Source organism: Eurosta solidaginis, chromosome 1 (genome assembly GCF_040869045.1).
Source record: "Eurosta solidaginis isolate ZX-2024a chromosome 1, ASM4086904v1, whole genome shotgun sequence".
NCBI lineage: Eukaryota > Metazoa > Arthropoda > Insecta > Diptera > Tephritidae > Eurosta > Eurosta solidaginis.
The window spans coordinates 185,912,152-185,930,854 of record NC_090319.1 but is presented as its reverse complement, the minus strand read 5'-3'; positions in this window follow the sequence as shown (position 1 = coordinate 185,930,854).

Sequence of the window (18,703 nt, the reverse complement as noted above, 5' to 3'; positions counted from 1 at the left end):
GCCAAAACCCGAGTAGCCCCAGTGAAAATTCTTTCTCTTCAACGATTGGAACTTTGCGGAGCCGTGCTGTTAGCGGAAATCACCGAAACAATTTTCAGGAACCTCAAGTTGGGACCAGTGAAAGTGCACCTTTGGACGGATTCAACTATCGTCCTCGCATGGATAAGGAAACCTCCGTGTTCCTGGTCCACTTTCGTCGCACATCGGATCACCAAGATCATCGACATGGTCGGAAATAAGGACTGGTTGCATGTAAATTCAGAATCTAACCCAGCAGATTTAGGTAGCAGAGGATTACCTGCGTCTGAATTGGTCAACAATTCGTTGTGGTGGCAGGGACCTTCTTGGCTGCAAGAAGAAACTTCCCAATGGCCAGCACAAGAGAGTGACTACATCACCTCCGTAGAGGAAAAGAGGGCGAAGACCTGCGCAACAACAACAGTAAATACTACCGATGTTCTCCAACGCTTTTCAGACCTACCTGGGGCTTTACGGGTGCTCATATACGTTATGAGGTTCTACCAAAGAACTCACCCCAAAACAAAAAAATCATTTTAGGTCGAGTCACCTTTAATCTCTCCTGATGAGATCAAATCAGCAACCCAACTCTTAATTAAAATCTATCAGAAACAACATTATAGTTCCGAATATAATGATCTAAAAGCCGGAAAACCAATTGCAGGGAAAAGTGCAATACTCTCACTTAATCCCTACCTAGACCAACATGGCATCATTCGGGTAGGAGGGCGACTCGGGGCGTCAAAGGACTTAGCTTTTAATAAACGCCACCCAATCCTCCTCCCATACAACTGCCGGTTATCCCGTCTGACAGTCCTAATGTTTCATCAACAAAGTCTGCATGGGGAAAACCAACTCATGTTACGTCTGATACGCACTCAATATTGGATACCTAACATCAAAACCATGATTGCTTGGTTTTCAACCTGGCCTAGCTCGCTGGATCTCCTCCTATCTTTTCGGTAGAACTCAAAGAGTCATTTTTAAAAACATTTGTTCGAATGTCATCGATGTTCCCTCCGGTGTGCTCCTCAGGGCAGCCATCTCGGTCCTATTCTGTTTTTGATCTTTATAAACGATGTTTCCACAACTATAAAATATTCTAAAATTGTAATGTATGCCGACGACGTAAATCTTTTTAAGTCATACGCGCCGGTTGAAGAATGTTCTGTACTCCAGGCGGATTTAAATCGTTTAGTTACTTGGTGTGCTGTGAATTTTATGCCTCTCAACATAGAAAAATGTAAATCCATGTGTTTTTCACGTGGGAACATACAGCCAGCTTCCTACACAATTAATGGCCAAACTCTGGAAAGCGTTAATGTTTTTGTCGACTTGGAAGTTACAATGAATTGCAAACTTAGTTTCAACCCTCATATTAATGCCACAGTCAATATTTATTTATTTTTATTTATTTATTTAGTTTTAGCATTTGTGAAAAGATGGGTAAAAGAGTTTAGTGATCCTTACGTTACAAAAACCCTTTTTACATCATTGGTGAGGCCGATATTAGAATATGGATCGATAATTTGGAATCCGCGTTATGAAGTTCATGTGGATAGACTAGAATCAATTCAAAAACAGTTTTTACTTTTCGAGTTGAGAAATCTTCAATGGGACTCCTGCTTACACTCATCGATTAAAACTAATAAATCTTCCTACCCTTGCAAGTCGTAGAGAAATTCTAGGTGTACTATTTATGGCTAGACTTTTAAATGGATCGATTTCAAGCCCATTTCTTTTGAACGAAGTAAACTTGAATGTTCCATGACGAGTTTCAAAGCATTATAAACCTATAATTCTTAAACATTGCAGAAGCAATTTCCAACTAAACGAACCTTTTCTATGTTTGTGTGAAGATTACAACTCTCACTCGAGACTAATTGATGTTTCGGACTCGCTCTTTGCCATAAAAAAGACGGTTCTATCTTCTCTTAATAATTAAAAAATTATATTTATACTTTTAGTCTATTGTATTTTGTGAATCTATATTTCTCAGCTGATGAGTCTCTCTGTAGCTGAGCGGTTTTAAATCTCGGCGCTTAAGAAGTCACTGCCTCTCAAAGACAAGGTAACAAAAAAAATTATAAATAACACATAAATAAAAATTAGGATACAAACAAAAAAAAAAAAGTATCTATGTATGAAATAACAAAAAAAAAAACAAAAACAGGATTAGCCTGGTTTCATCGGGCCACTTGAGGGCAGTGCGCTGCCACAACATCCGAGAAAAAAATATACCAATGATAGATCAAAGAACCGGTAAATAATATACTAATTATATTAATCAGATATTAAATAAAAAATTAATTTAAAATCGAATGAACATATTTTTACAGGTCGAGATGTTCAAAAGAAAGTTAGTGCAATTAATTATTATTCTTACCGACGGATGATTCGTGCACAAGAACAAAATTACATTCTGAGATGTGGTAAACTTTTTCACCAATACATTGTAGACATGTATGCAAAAATTGAAACTGAACGTCTCAGTTTCATCCGATTCCATCAAGCCAAATTGCGATCTGAAGAGTACATACATATGCAAGATGCAATTGCGAATGATGCAAATGTGAATGATATTGGACGTCTGACGATATAACCATATTCTTATATTGGTATTCCACGCCACATGCACTAATATGCACAAGATGCTATGTCATATATTCGAAAATATGGCCGACCAGATCTTTTCATCACTTTTACATGTAATCCGATGTGGAACGATATAAAAAATAATTTGTTCGACGGTCAGTCACCAACAGATCGACACGATGTTACAGCACGTGTATTCCGGCAAAAATTGAAGGAACTGTTGCATTTAATTGTGAAATTAAGCGTTTTTGGAAAGGTACAATGTTGGATGTACTCGATTGAATGGCAAAAAAGAGGTTTGCCACACGCACACATATTGATATGGCTGGTACGTAAAATAACACCGGACGACATTGACAGCGTCATATCAGCCGAAATACCAGATCAAACCATCGATCCAGAATTATTTGAAGTGGTAACAAAAAACATGATTCACGGTCCATGCGATGAAATAAATATGAATTGACCGATGGAAAATGTTCAAAGCGGTATCCGAGAGCATTAATTTCCGATACCATGACAGGCAATGACGGATATCCATTGTATCGACGTCGATCATTTGAAAATAATGGTAAAATCGCGATAATAAGAGTGCGCAATCAAGACATCGAAGTTGACAATCGCTGGGTCGTGCCATATTCACCGATACTGTCAAAAGTTTTTCAGGCTCACATAAATGATGAGTAATGTAACTCAGTAAAGTCTATCAAATGCATTTGTAAATATGTGCATAAAGGAAGTAATATAGCTAGTTTTAGAGTAGATGGTGAAAATAGAAACGATGAAATCACTCAATATCAAATGTGGCGATACATAAGCAGTAATGAAGCAGTTTGGCGTACCTTTTCGTTTCCTTTGCACGAAAGACATCCTGTTGTTGTCCATTTGACAGTTCATCTGGAGAATGGTCAACGAGTTTATTTCTATACTGAGAATGTACAGCAGAGAGCAGCACAACCACCAGCAACTACTTTAACTGCTTTTTTTCAATTGTGTGAAATCGATATATGTTGATATACCGCAATATTACACCTGGAAAGCATCATCGAAAAAGTTCCAACGGCGTAAACAAGGAACACCAGTTGATGGTCATCCTGGTATTTTCCATACAGATGCTTTGGGCAGGATGTATACGGTACATCCCAACAATGCTGAATGTTTCTATTTGCGAATGTTGTTGGTAAACGTTCGAGGACCAAAATCATTTCAGGATTTAAGAACAGTTCACGGTCATTTTTGTCAGACATATCGGGAAGCATGTCAGCTCTTGCATTTGTTAGAAGATGACACTCATTGGGATGCAACACTTCATGATGCATCGATTTCATCTCATCCACAGCAAATACGAATGCTATTTACGATTATAATATCAACATCCATGCATTCGATTCCAATTCAATTGTGGAATTAATATAGAGATTACATGACTGAAGATATTTAAATTCGGATGCTATTATTTGACCGAGAGTTGCAGCGTGAACAACAATTCGATTGTGACGATTTACGTACATTTGTTCAATCCAACATCACCAAATTGAACAATCAACAAAAGGATATATATGACAAAATCATGCAAGCTGTTTCTGATAACACTGGTGGATTATACTTTTTGGATGCACCTGGTGGCACCGGAAAAACATTTGTGATTTCATTGATTTTAGCAACTATTGGTTCGCAACAGAAAAATGCTTTGGCACTCGCTTCTTCTGGAATTGCTGCAACTTCATTGGATGTACGACAAACAGATAATTCAGCTTTAAAATTGCCATTAAATATACAGGTCCAACCTGTAACATATCCAAAAATTCAGCGATGGCAAAAGTCTTGCAACAAGCAGCGGTCATTATATGGGATGAGATTTACGCGGAAACCGAAGGATTTTTGGCGGTGTTTTAATTTTATTGTCAGGTGACTTTCGACAAACTTTGCCCGTTATTCCACGATCAACACCGGCAGATGAGATCAATGCATGTTTGAAGTCTTCCCTTTGTGGCGATACGTGAAAAAATTAACATTACACATAAACATGCGTGTTCAGTTGCACAATGATCAGTCTGCAGAGCAGTTCTCGAAGCAATTGTTAGAGATCGGAAATGGCAAAATTCCAATCGACAAAACAAATGGTTTAATTACATTGCCAAATAATTTTTTTACAATTATCCAATCAAAAAGAGGAATTGGTTTGCTGGGTAGAGCTTTTATTGTCGTTTTAAATCAGTGCACTTTGTTGTTTTTGTGTTACTTTGACGCGTTTCGACGCTTACTGCGTCATCCTCAGAAAGCTGTTTTATTTGAAAACTAGCAGACCCGCTGATGGATTGCCTGCGGATCTTTTCAAGTACGGCGGCAAGGAGTTGGTAAGGCGCATGCAGCAGCTTCTTAGCAAAATATGGGCGGACGAGTGCATGCCCGACGGTTGGAATCTAAGTGTTCTTTTCCCAGTCCACAAGAAGGGGGATACTGCAAAATGCACCAACTATCGTGGAATCAGCCTTCTTAATAACGCATATAAGGCCCTTTCAAGTATATTGTGCAAAAGATTGAAGCCCACCGTGAGCCGGCTGATTGGACCTTATTAGTGCGGCTTCAGACCTGGTAAATCTACCATCGACCAGATTTTCACAATGCGCCAAAACTTGGAAAAAACCGTGAAAAGCGAATCGACACACATTACCTCTTCGTCGACTTTAAAGCCGCCTTCGACAGCATGAAAAGTAGCTGCCTATATGCCGCTATGTCTGAATTTGGTTTCCCCGCAAAACTTATACAGCTGTGCAAAATGACGTTGAGCAACACCATCAGCTCAGTCAGAATTGGAAAGGTCCTCTCCGAGCCGTTCGAAACTAAACGAGGTTTCAGACAGGGTGACCCCCTATCCTGCGATTTCTTTAATTTGATGCTGGAGAAAATTATACTAGCTGCAGAACTTAACCGCACTGGAACAATATACTATAAAAGCGTGTAATTACTGGCATATGCTGATGACATTGATATCATTGGCCTAAACACCCGTATTGTTAGTTCTGCTTACTCCAAACTGGAAAAAAAGCGGTAACCTGCTGACATCTAGCAAAGAGTGAGCGCATACGCGCATTGGCAAGCACGCTACTGTTGGCAGCCATAATTTCGAAATAGTAAAAGACTTCGTTTATTTGGGAACCAGCATAAACACTAGCAACAACATCAGCACTGAAATCCCGCGAAGAATCAATTTTGCCAATAAATGCTACTTTGGACTAGGCAGGCAATTGAAAAGTAAATACCTCTCGCGGCGAACGAAAATCATACTCTACAAGTTACTTATCGTACCCGTCCTGCTATATGGGCCAGACGCATGAACCATGACAACAGCAGATGAAGCGGCTTTGGGAGTGTTCGAGAGAAAAGTTCTTCGAAAGATTTATGGACCTCTACGCGTTGGCGATGGCGAGTACCGAAGAAGATTTAATGATGAGCTGTACGAGGTATACGCAGACATCAACATAGTCCAGCGAATTAAAACGCAGCGGGTGCGCTGGCTAGGCCATGTTATGCGAATGAAAGATGATGCTCCGGCCAAGAAAGTTTTTCTATCGGAACCCGCCTATGGAAGCAGAGGTAGAGGGTGGCCCCGAATCCGTTGGAAGGACCAGGTGGAAAACGATTTAAACTCCCTTGGTGTGGCCAATTGGCGCCGGTTGGCGGAGCAAAGGAGCGAATGGCGCGCCTTGTTGGACGGCCATAACCGTTTAGACGGTTAAGCGCCAATTAAGTAAGTAAGTAAGCAGACGCGGCAGACGTTGTTCTGCCTTAAATTTGGCCTATCTGCATAAATTTTAATAAGTTTTTTCCGTCTAACTCTGCCCTACCCCTCTACACTTTTTCCTAATATTTTATTCACTCCTCCCTCCGTCTTTTTCGCTTCATCTCCATCTTCGTCCCATTCTATCTCTTTATCAGTCTCCTTCTCTCTTTTCTCAACTCTCAAGTTTTTCTCCTTCATCTCTCATTGCCAGCCCCAGAGGGTGGTATGTATTTTGTTCCAGTCCCATTCCAAGTCTCAGTCGAGTACCGAAGAAGATTTAATGATGAGCTGTACGAGCTATACGCAGACATCAACATAGTCCAGCGAATTAAAACGCAGCGGCTGCGCGGGCTAGGCCATGTTATGCGAATGAAAGATGATGCTCCGGCCAATAAAGTTTTTCTATCGGAACCCGCCTATGGAAGCAGAGGTAGAGGGTGGCCCCCCATCCGTTGGAAGGATCATGTGGAGGATGATTTAAACTCACTTGTTGTGACCAATTGGCGCCGGTTGGCGGAGCGAAGGAACGATTGGCGCGCCTTGTTGGACGGCCATAACCGTTTAGACGGTTAAGCGCCAATTAAGTAAGTAAGTAAGCAGACCCGGCAGACGTTGTTCTGCCCTAAATTTGGCCTATCTGCATACATTTTAATAAGCTTTTTCCGTCTAACTCTGCCCTACCCCTATACACTTTTTCTTAATATTTTTATTCACCCCTCCCTCCGTCTTTTTCGCTTCATCACCATCTTCGTCTCATTCTATCTCTTTCTAAGTCTCCTTCCCTCTTTTCTCTTCTCTCAAGTTTTTCTTCTTCTTCTTCATCTCTTATTGCCAGTCCCAGAGGGTGGTATGTATTTTGTTCCAGTCCCATTCCGAGTCTCAGTCTCAGTCCCAGTCCTAGTCCTAATCCCAGTCCGTCTCTGGTATACTTCCCGGAAAAAAGCATAGTTAATACTAATATAGGCAAACTTATATACGAAATTTCACGCAAATCGAATAGGACGTATGTAAATAGGTGGGTAATATTAATTCTTGTCTTTATTTCGGCTTCGCATGCATATTTATCAGTTTTGCCAGGTTGATGCGACTAAATCGAATATCAATATGAACTTTAGAGCTCTCAGCAACAGCTTTCATTTGATATCCATAATACACACACATTCTAGGGGTATCCGGATCCATGTTTTGGCCTATATCTCGAGACCCTATTCACTCAGCGGTGTAAAACTTACTCTGTACTCTAGCACACATCAACAGCTTCAATTTGATACCCATAATATAAAAACCCATCCTAGGTGTACCCGGGTCCACGTTTTGGGCTATATCTCGATACCCTACCTTCCCAGTTGTATGAAAATTATACTGTACTATAGCACCCATCAAAAGCTTTCATTTGATATCCATATTGTATAAACACATTCGAGGGGTATCCGGGTCCACGTTTTGGCCTATATCTCGAGACCCTAGTCACCCAGGGGTATAAAAATGATCCTTTAATATAGCACTCATCAACAGCTTTCATCTGATATCCATACTGTATAAACACATTCTAGGGATACCCGGGTCCACGGTTTGATCTCAAGACCTTAAACACGTAGCGAAAAAAAAGGTAGACGTTGGCCGATTCTCAGACCTACCCAATATGCTCACAAAATTTCATGAGAATCGGTTCAGCCGTTTCGGAGGAGTTAAGCCTCTAACACCGTGACAGAAGAATTATATATATTAGATATAACAAATATATAAAAATTAACTACTTTTTCCAACATTAACATGAAAATTCAATCTTAACAATTATTATTTTCATTGATTATTTAACTAATTATAATATCACAGTATAAATACAAACAAATATATTTAACGAATTTACTGCAATTCCTATTATTTGCAACCTTCTGCTATTGTTCGAATCACTAAACTGTTGAATAAATAACTCCAATATTCAATAATAAAAAATGACCTTTATTAAAGTACTTCTCAATAACACTACTATTGCTCGCCAGATAGCGTCTTAAATCAAACTGATTGTCGCGCCTCTACTGTTGGTGCCTTTTATACTCTGTGATTTCTCGTTCGCATACTTTTAGGCGCTTCCAGAATTCACTTAGTTATTGCTATAAAATTATAACTACAGATGCACGTGTATAGCTTCTCATATGCGCGTGTATTTGTGAGCGACACTTCCAGAATTATAATTGCCTGCTTTTGGCAATTAATTAGTTAGATATAGATATCCTAGATAAAATTAAGGATACTCACGAGACCATAGCAGCCTCCATGATAAAAACCAAGCTCAAGGGAACAGCTAGAAACCTTTTGAGCACTAAAAATTCAATACTAGCAATAAAGCAAAAGTTCAGTTCAGCAATTAAAGGTGAATCTGTAGAAGTTTTGACGGCGGAACTCCTAAACGTCCAACAGCGCAGTAAAACAGCTAACCAGTACACTGCCGAAATCAAAAAATTAACAAAATCGTTGGAGGGTGCTTACATATCTGGCGGTCTTGCGCCTGATGTGGCAACAAAATGTGCCACACAATCAGCTGTAAAAGCCATGTGTTAGAACTCGGCTAATGAAAGAGTTAAACAAATAATGCAAGCAGGAACGTTCACATCTATGAATGAGGCTATTTCAAAATTCACGAGTAGCTGTACTGAAATCACGGGTAACCCAAATACAGTGTTACGCCTGATGCGCTCACAAGGTAATTTCCAGGGTAACTCCCGAAGAAGCTACCAAAATAGTAATTATCGAGGTAACCAAAACCGAAGATATTACAGTAATGCTAACAGATATAATAATAGTAATAGAAAAAATAATAATTTCTCAAGACGCTATTTTAGAGGTCAGTCAAGATCTAATCAGAATAACACGATCAATCTCCGTAATATAAACCAAGAGGAAAATCAGCAAACTCCACTCCAACAGTAAACTCCAACGGTAATAAAGTATGTACATTCAACTTGCATCTAAATAGCTACATATCTTCCAATACCACTCTAAATAAATCAACTTCAACGTTCCTGATAGATATAGGAGCGGATATCTAAATAATAAAGAAGGGTCAAATTGACAGTACTGTCACAATAAATAACTCACAGATCACAGATTTAAAAGGTATTGGCCGAGGCATAAAAAGCACACTTGGAACAGTAAAAGCAGATCTAACAGATGATAGTCTTTTAATAGGACACACATTTCACATAGTAGAAGACAATTTCCCAATCCCATGTGATGGAATTTTGTGACTCGACTTCATTAAAAAATATAATTGCATTTTAGATTATAATAAAAATGAGGACAGCCTAATACTACGACCATCCCAGCAAAAATGCTTGGAGTAATTGTAAAAAGGAGCACTCATTTGTTGGTCCATTAGGAGCAAGAAAAAATTTTTGTGTGTTCGTTACCGTTCGATACTTTTCGTTGTGCCGCCAAACTGCTGATTGCGATCGCGGTGTCATTATGTGTTCGGTTTTTGGTGAAGTAACACCGTACGCTTAGGCCTTATTGTTTTAAAACAAAGAAAAAACTAGAACCTAATACAAAATTAACGAAAATTTAAATAATGTATACTTTATATTCAAAGCGTAATTTTAAGCGCCTTGTAAAGAAAGAAATTAATAGGCATAATGAAGGTGACGCTTTGACGAGTGAACCGCTTGAGGAGCCCCCATTTGCAAATCCTGCCTTCGCTGCAGATGCAAATTGTGAAATAGCTGCTCCAGATGCAAATCCTGAAATAGCTCAGGTATGAAATGAAAAGTATTTCCAAAAACCTGGCGGTATGGGTTGTAAAAAACCAAATCACCCAAAAAGCGTGTAGTGAACTCCTTAGCATATTAAATAATGGAGGTCTATAAGTTCTTATATGCAAGCAAACCCTATTGGGAACTCATTGCAATAATGAACTTTCAATCTTTGATATGCAGCCAGGGGAATACTTTCATTTTGGAATTAGTAAAGCTTTGCAGTTACTTGATGTTAATTTATTTCAAGTGAAAATATAAAAATTGATATATTTGTGGATAGGATTCCAATCGCAAAAGTTCTTCAAAGACATTGTTGGGCGTGGTACATTAAGCGAAATCATGTATTTAATACTAATGGTCAATAATTGTAACCACAATCATACTTTTGCATACTAGTTATACCTAAGTACACATCATACTTTGAATACTGGTTATACCTATGTACACATCATATTTTTGCATAATAACTATACCTATGTACATTTACCTTTTCATACATCTCAAGTAAGAGAGTACAATTTTCATACAGTTAGAGAGCAATCTAGCAGTATCATGTCATGAAATGTTAAATTGTAAGAATCATAGTTGTACTTGAACAAGCAAATAAAGAAGTCACAAAATTTAATTATCGTCGTTTTTACTTCTGCTTGCTTCACTCGCGTCATTGGCGACCGTGACAGGACTTTTATTAAGTGTCCAAAAAAGTCAAAATTTATAGTTTTCGTGATTTAACATACGATCAACGTCATTAAATCGAATTTTTAAACAAATTGTAATTTGACCAAACATTTCACTGAAGCGGTAAAATCAACAAACGTACTTATGTACATGGGCGAGCAGCTAACAACAAGCAACATTTACACCGTTCATCAAGTCTGGTGTTAAGCAAATCAAAGGGCGTAAGATTAAGCACATATAAATTGTAAGATATTACCAATATACAAACATATGTATTAGTAATCATATTATTATTATTTATTTGCTTATTACTGTGCTTAAAGTAAAATAGACGGTATAGTTCAATTGTTAGCACCCACCCAACATACAATACTCTCGTAATAATTTTTTGCAAAAACTTCGTTTGGTAACGTTTTCTGCATCAGCGTGGAAAGTCAATCGAAGGTCAACCGCAGCAACAGTGTTTCGTACCCTTATTTAGCATTTCTGTCGCTTACAAGGTAAAAATCTGGCAGTGAATCTCAATCGCCGTTAGTTTCTTATACTGTAGTCGCACTTGTTGGTTTTTGCTGGTCAATTCAATTATTAAGCCTTTGCGCGTCCACTTTAACTTGTAATACGATGGCGGGAGAAGACGAAGAACAATTATCGTCGCTCAAACAGCAACGATCCACTATGAAACGGAATATTAGCAATATGAAGGCCAAAATAGACAAGTTAGGGCAAACAACGGACCCCACAATTTTAGAATGTCACCTTCAAATCCTTGAGTCCTATTTTAAGCAACAATGCCATATTCAGGGACAAATTGAAAAACTTAGTCCAACAGACAGTGCCAGGAGTGATATCGAGGAGAGTTATATTACCGCAAAGGCAAAGATTATGCAATTGCTAAATAGCATTCGTCGTGCGAGTGCAGCAGAAACAAGTTTTTTAAATACATCGACTACACTCAGTACATTACATCATACCCGTCTCCCTGCTCAAAAATTGCCTAAATTTGACGGCAAATATGCCGAGTATAAAAGATTTTCGCTTACGTTTTCTAACCTCGTCGACAAAGACCCTACAATTCCAACAATTGACAAATTCAATTATTTGTTGGGTTGCCTCTCAGGTCAGGCATTGTCAGTTGTGGGGCAGTTTCAAATCACTGAAGACAACTACACTAAAGCCCTAAAACGTTTGAAGGATCGCTTTGATAATAACACTTTAATCTTTCGCGACTACATTTCAACTTTGTTTAATATTTCACCCATGCAGAATGCAGATTCTAACTCGTTACGTCTCATCATTGATAAGGTTTCAGCTATACGTGCATCACTATTATCGTTGGGTTCAGAAACTGAAATTCTGAGTTCTGTTCTCATTCACATCGTTCTTTCAAAAGTAGACAAGGGTTCTCAAGCATCCTATGAGGAAAAACAAGACTATGACTCGCTTCCAACTTGGGAAGCATGTTATAAAATTTTAAATAGGAGATGCCAATTTTTAGAGAGTCATGCAAAACCCACGGAGTCTACTGAGCATAATCGTGACTCGAAACAAAGGTTGCATTCAAAAAAGGCTTCACACACATTTGTGAATTCTCATTCAACATGTGCTTATTGTCAAACAGCAGAACACACATTGGGAAATTGTACCTCGTTTTTAGCTCTTCCTGTGTCAAGTAGATTTGAATTTGTGAAGCGTTCAGGTCTTTGCATAAATTGTTTGCGAAAAGGCCACTCTGTAGCAAAATGCCCTTCCAAATTTAAATGTCGAGTTTGTAAAGGCATGCATCATACACACTTACATATATTTTCACCGAGTTCCGATGCAAAGCCTAGCACTGCTCAGCAGTCTTCTGAGTCAAATCCACCAGTCGCTATGGTGATACGATCACAAAAAAGAGCTATTATCCCAACAGCCATAATTCTAATGAAAGACAGTTTTGGGATTTTCCAAACCGTTCGGGCTCTGTTAGACTCTTGTTCCGAAGTAAACTTTATTACTGAAGAAACCGCTAAACGCTTGCAGCTGAAGCGACAAACATCGAATCAGGAAATCTCCGGAATCGGTGACGTTCAAACAACGTTAAAGCATGCAGTATATGCTACATTTCGCTCTCGTTTTTCAACTTTTGAACGTTCTACACAGTTTGCGGTAACTAAGAAAATATCGTCAATGCAGCCTAGCGAATATATTTTTTCAAAAAATTGGACTATTCCCGAAGGAATTAATCTTGCTGATCCATTGTTTTACAAACCTCAAAAAATCGATGTACTGATTAGCAGTGAGGTCTTCTTTGATATTTTGCGCGGAGAAAAGGTAACTCTAGGCAACGGTTTGCCTTTTTTAGTCAACATTTCTCTAGGATGGGTTGTAGGCGGACAATGTGAACAACCAATAACTCAGCCATTAACGTGCAATGTGGTGAGAGAAGTGGAATCTGTCGAGTCATTACTGCGCAAATTCTGGGAAGTAGAAGAGACTACTTTGCTGCCACCGCAACTATCCGAAGAAGAGAAAGCATGGGAAGAACATTTTCAATCTAATATTTTTGTACACTCCGACGGCCGATTGCAAGTGCGCCTACCATTTAAGGAATCTCCAGCAGCCCTTGGAAATTCCATTGACGGTGCGCGTAAAAGATTTTTTGCACTTGAACGCCACCTCTATCTCAATCCTAGGCTTCATCAGTCGTACTGCGAATTCATGGCAGAGTATCAAACTTTAGGTCACATGACAGCAGTTTCAGATACTCAGCTTGATAGTCTACATTACGTTATACCTCACCATTGCGTGCTACGCCCCGAAAGTACCACAACAAAGCTAAGGGTGGTATTCGACGCTTCAATGCGTACTTCGTCGAATAAAGCATTAAATGAAATTTTAATGGTTGGACCAACCATTCAGCAAGAACTGATTTTAACCTTATTAACATTTCGTCTGCATCGGTACGCACTCACAGCCGATATAGTAAAAATGTATCGACAGTTTCTTGTTGAAGAAAACGATCGAAACTTCCAACTAATCTTATAGAGAGAAACTGCAAGTGCTCCCCTGCAATTATTTCAACTAAACACAGTAACCTACGGCATGTCATCTGCACCATTTTTAGCCATACGCTGTTTAGCCCACCTTGCTGAAATGTATGGGAATCGCTACCCAGTCGGAGCAAGAGTGTTGAGAGAAGATCTTTACGTTGACGACCTATTGACTGGAGCCAACAGTGTAAAGGAGTTGCTAGAGATACAAGACGAAATTACTACTTTACTGGCACATGCTGGTCTACAGCTTGCGAAATGGAATTCAAATTGCCCACAACTAATCGAAAAATCCGCAGAAGAAATTCAGATAAAAGTAAGTGATGACAATGTTACCAAAGCGTTGGGTATGGTATGGAAACCTATGAGGGACGAAATCTGCTTTAGCTTTGAATCCAATGAATGCTCTATTGCAACCAAACGAACAATCTTGTCAACTGTAGCAAAAATTTACGATGTTTTGGGTTTGCTAAGTCCTATTACAATTCGTTGCAATATTTTACTTCAGGAGCTATGGATACAACACATGGATTGGGATGAACCACTCACACAGGATCTGTACTCAATGTGGTTGCAAATAAAAAATGATTTAAATTACATAAATGGTATACGAGTTCCGCGTTATGTATTCACGTGTCTTCAGGACAGTCGTCAAATACATGGGTTCGCAGATGCCTCATCTCGCGCATATGGGTGCGCCATTTACATTCGCCAATCATTCGCCGGAACTTTTAAAACCACTCTTCTCATCGCCAAGTCAAAAGTGGCACCAATTAAGGCTATATCCATACCTCGATTGGAGTTATGTGCAGCTGCGCTCCTCAGTAGGACATGGACAAAAATAAAGTGTAAGGTTTTGAAATACGTAAAAAACATTTATTTTTGGACAGATTCCAAAATCGTTTTACAGTGGTTGAAAATGCATTCTTCCACTTTGACTTGCTTTGTAGCCAATCGTATTTCTGAGTTACAAGACAATACAGCAGGAGTTGAATGGAGACATGTCCCTACAAAAGACAACCCAGCAGACATGGTTTCTCGCGGCCACAGCGCGTCAGAACTTGCCAGTACTATATGGTTTACAGGTCCAAGTTTTTTGCAAAAGGAAGCGAAGAACTGGCCTCCAGTCGAAAATCAAACTGAAACACAAACAGATCTCGAGCGCAGGCGAAAAATCGCATTCACATGCAACACAAGTAGTAGTACTGTGGACATTATTCAAAACATAATTGAAAACACTTCTTCGTTCTTCAAAATTTTAAGAATTGTTTCCTTTGTATATCGCACCTTCAACAAATTTCCTCCAAATCGTCATATTAACCCGAAAACCGTGATACACATTCCAGCCACCGAATTGGATTATATCTTTTGGATAATAGTATCTGATATACAACGAATTCATTTTAGCACTGAGATAAATTGCCTTAAATCTGGCGGTATTCTCAAATCGGATCTCCACCGTCTTTCACCGTTTCTACAACCAATAAGCACACACGGCAACGTCAGATTTATTCTAAGAGTCGGCGGACGACTGAAAAATGCTGAAGTTCCCTATGATTGTAAGCATCCCGCACTTTTACCCAAATCACATATGTTTACTCATCTTTATATTGAATACTTGCACCGTAGCAATCTTCATGCCGGACCGAAAGTATTGCTTTCGTTACTGCGTCAACGAATTTGGATCGTGAATGGACGCGAAATCGTTCGCAAGGTTGTGCGCAAGTGTACGCACTGCTTTCATTACAAGCCCAAGGTTATCGGTCAAATAATGGGTGACCTTCCTGCAGATCGTGTTAAGGCTCAACGACCATTTTTTGTATCAGGAGTGGATTTTTGCGGCCCATTTCTCACATCTTATCGCTTACGAGGCAAGCCACCCTACAAAACTTACGCTGCCATATTTGTGTGTTTTTCATCGAAAGCTGTTCACATCGAATTGGTTTCAGATTTGTCAACCAATTCCTTTTTGCTTTGTCTTAAGCGCTTCATTGGTCGACGCGGCATCCCTTCACGTCTATTTTGTGACAATGCAACTAATTTCGTTGGCGCTAGCTCGCGACTTAAGGAGTTTACTGAAAAATACTTAAATGACACGGCGTTGAACGAAGTGATCAGCTACAGTAACGAAATTGGGATTGACTTTCGATTCATACCCCCACGGGCACCCCACTTTGGAGGACTTTGGGAAGCTGCTGTGAAGTCAGCTAAAACATTGTTGCTTAAGAATTTCGTTCAAGCTAATCTTACGTACGAAGAACTTCAAACTCTTTTCATCGAAATCGAAGCTGTGCTGAATTCTCGCCCGCTTACTCCGGTCTCAAATGATCCAAACGATACTGAGGCAATTACGCCTGCTCATTTCCTGATTGGAACGTCACTAAAGGCCTTGCCTGATATGCAGTTCGATGTAGATAAAAATATTTCATACTTAACATATTTTCAACGAATTACTTATATAAAAAATCAATTTTGGAAGCAGTGGACCCGTGATTATTTGTATACACTACAACAAAAAGGGAAATGGACCAAAGCTGAGCCAAATATAAAGATCGGGCAATTGGTGCTCGTGCAGGAAGATAACCTTCCCCCACAGCAATGGCTATTAGCTCGAGTTATCAGCGTAATTCCAGGGAAAGACGGCAAGGTGCGGGTAGCTGACGTACGCACGACTAAAGGTACAATTCGACGCGCTATCCATCGACTAGCCCCACTACCGGAAACCGAAGACGTTTGAAAGGAAGCCCTTTCAACGGAGGGAGTATGTTGGGCGTGGTACATTAAGCGAAATCATGTATTTAATACTAATGGTCAATAATTGTAACCACAATCATACTTTTGCATACTAGTTATACCTAAGTACACATCATACTTTGCATACTGGTTATACCTATGTACGCATCATATTTTTGCATACTAACTATACCTATGTACATTTACCTTTTCATACATCTCAAGTAAGAGAGTACAATTTTCATACAGTTAGAGAGCAATCTAGCAGTATCATGTCATGAAATGTTAAATTGTAAGAATCATAGTTGTACTTGAACAAGCAAATAAAGAAGTCACAAAATTTAATTATCGTCGTTTTTACTTCTGCTTGCTTCACTCGCGTCAGACATTGTGGCCAATTTTGGGTGGACTACCCGGACGAGAAAGTCCATTTTTAAAAGGTAGTTACATTGGCCCTTCAAAACCCAAAGACGTGCGACATTTTTTGAGTGAATTCACCAAAGAATATTGTGACATTAAGAACCATGTTGTGTTAATCGGTGAAAAGTTGTGCAGCCTTGAAATAAGGCATTTTATATGCGACACTCCTCGATCTTTTCTTACTGGAACGGTTGACCACACCTCCGCTGTAGGGTGTTCGAAATGTGAGCAGATAGCCTTCTATAAAAATAAGCGCTTAAATTATAGTACTAATATAGCAACAACAAGAAGTGATGAAGACTTTAGAATGCGGAAAAATTCATCGTTTCATCCACCCTTGTTTCAAAATGAAATACATCCCTTAGAAACGTTGGGAATTCGAATGATTTCCCAGTTTTCACTGGATGTTATGCATTTTCTTGACCTTGGAGTCACAAAAAACATGTTGTTGCTTATACTTAAAGGAAAGCATAACAAGTCAAGGCTTACTGCCTCACAAAAGTTGCAGCTAAATAGGCGTATGATCTGTGTTTCGAAAAATACCCCAAAAGAATTTTCGCGAAAAGCTAGAATTTTTGATGAAATCCATAGATGGAAGGCAACAGAATTTCGTCAAATAATTCTTTATACAGGCATTTTAGTATTTAAAGGGATATTAGATAAAGATATATATGAACTTTTCTCTTAATTCACATTGCATATCGTTTAGTTTCTTGCCCGGCAAAGAGTGAGGCAAACTTGGAGTGCGTTCAGCATTTAATTGAGGCTTTTGTTTCCGATTTTGCAATGGTTTTTGGTACCCACAGAGTTAGCTACAATGTTCATAACTTATTGCATTTAAAAGATTGTGTTCAAAACTATGGTATTGCCGACAACTACTCAGCTTATAAGTTTGAGAGCTTTCTGCAAACATTAAAAAGGGCTGTGAAAAAGCTTCTAAAATTGGGCAGCAAATAAATAACAGAATACTGGAAAGAGTTTTGCACAAGCCACCTAAAGTTCCCGATTTCGTTTTTGTAGGAAAACCCGGCAAAGACGTTGTGTATTCTAAGTACAAATTCGATCAATTCATACTATCCGTGAAGTCGCCTGACAGATATTGTTTTAATAGAAATATGGTTCCAATAAAAATAACTGGCTTTTTATTTAATGAGGGTTCTGAATGCGTAAGAGGAAACATTTTTACAGATCCAGTTAGTTTTTTCGATTATCCTCTTAACTCATTGTTTAGGCAGGATGCCTAACTCTTCCGTATCTGATTGCGATCCCCACAATGCAACTCTGCAAATCGATACGCGTTTTAATTTATAACCACCCACACCATCACCGCCACATGCATGTGCATGCATGTACATGCACGTGTATGTGTGCTTTTTGTCAGCACTCATGCATATGCACGTCGGGGTTGATGTGTGGGTGCCTTTCCCCTCCAAAACGGAGGATTTTGCGGGTCAACGGTTGTAGCTTTCAATACAACCGGCCTCTTGGATTCTAACAGCCAACGCGTACACGTCTGCCGCCAGCGATCTCTGCAGTTTTTCGACACTACAGTCAGGTAATATTATAATCAATTTATTTTAATATCTACAAATAAAATCACAGCTATTATAACGAGAAATCTCGTCTATTTTCCTATTTTCTATTCCATACACCTATTCCCCTGAGATCGACCCCGGTGCGCCCACCTACCTCCA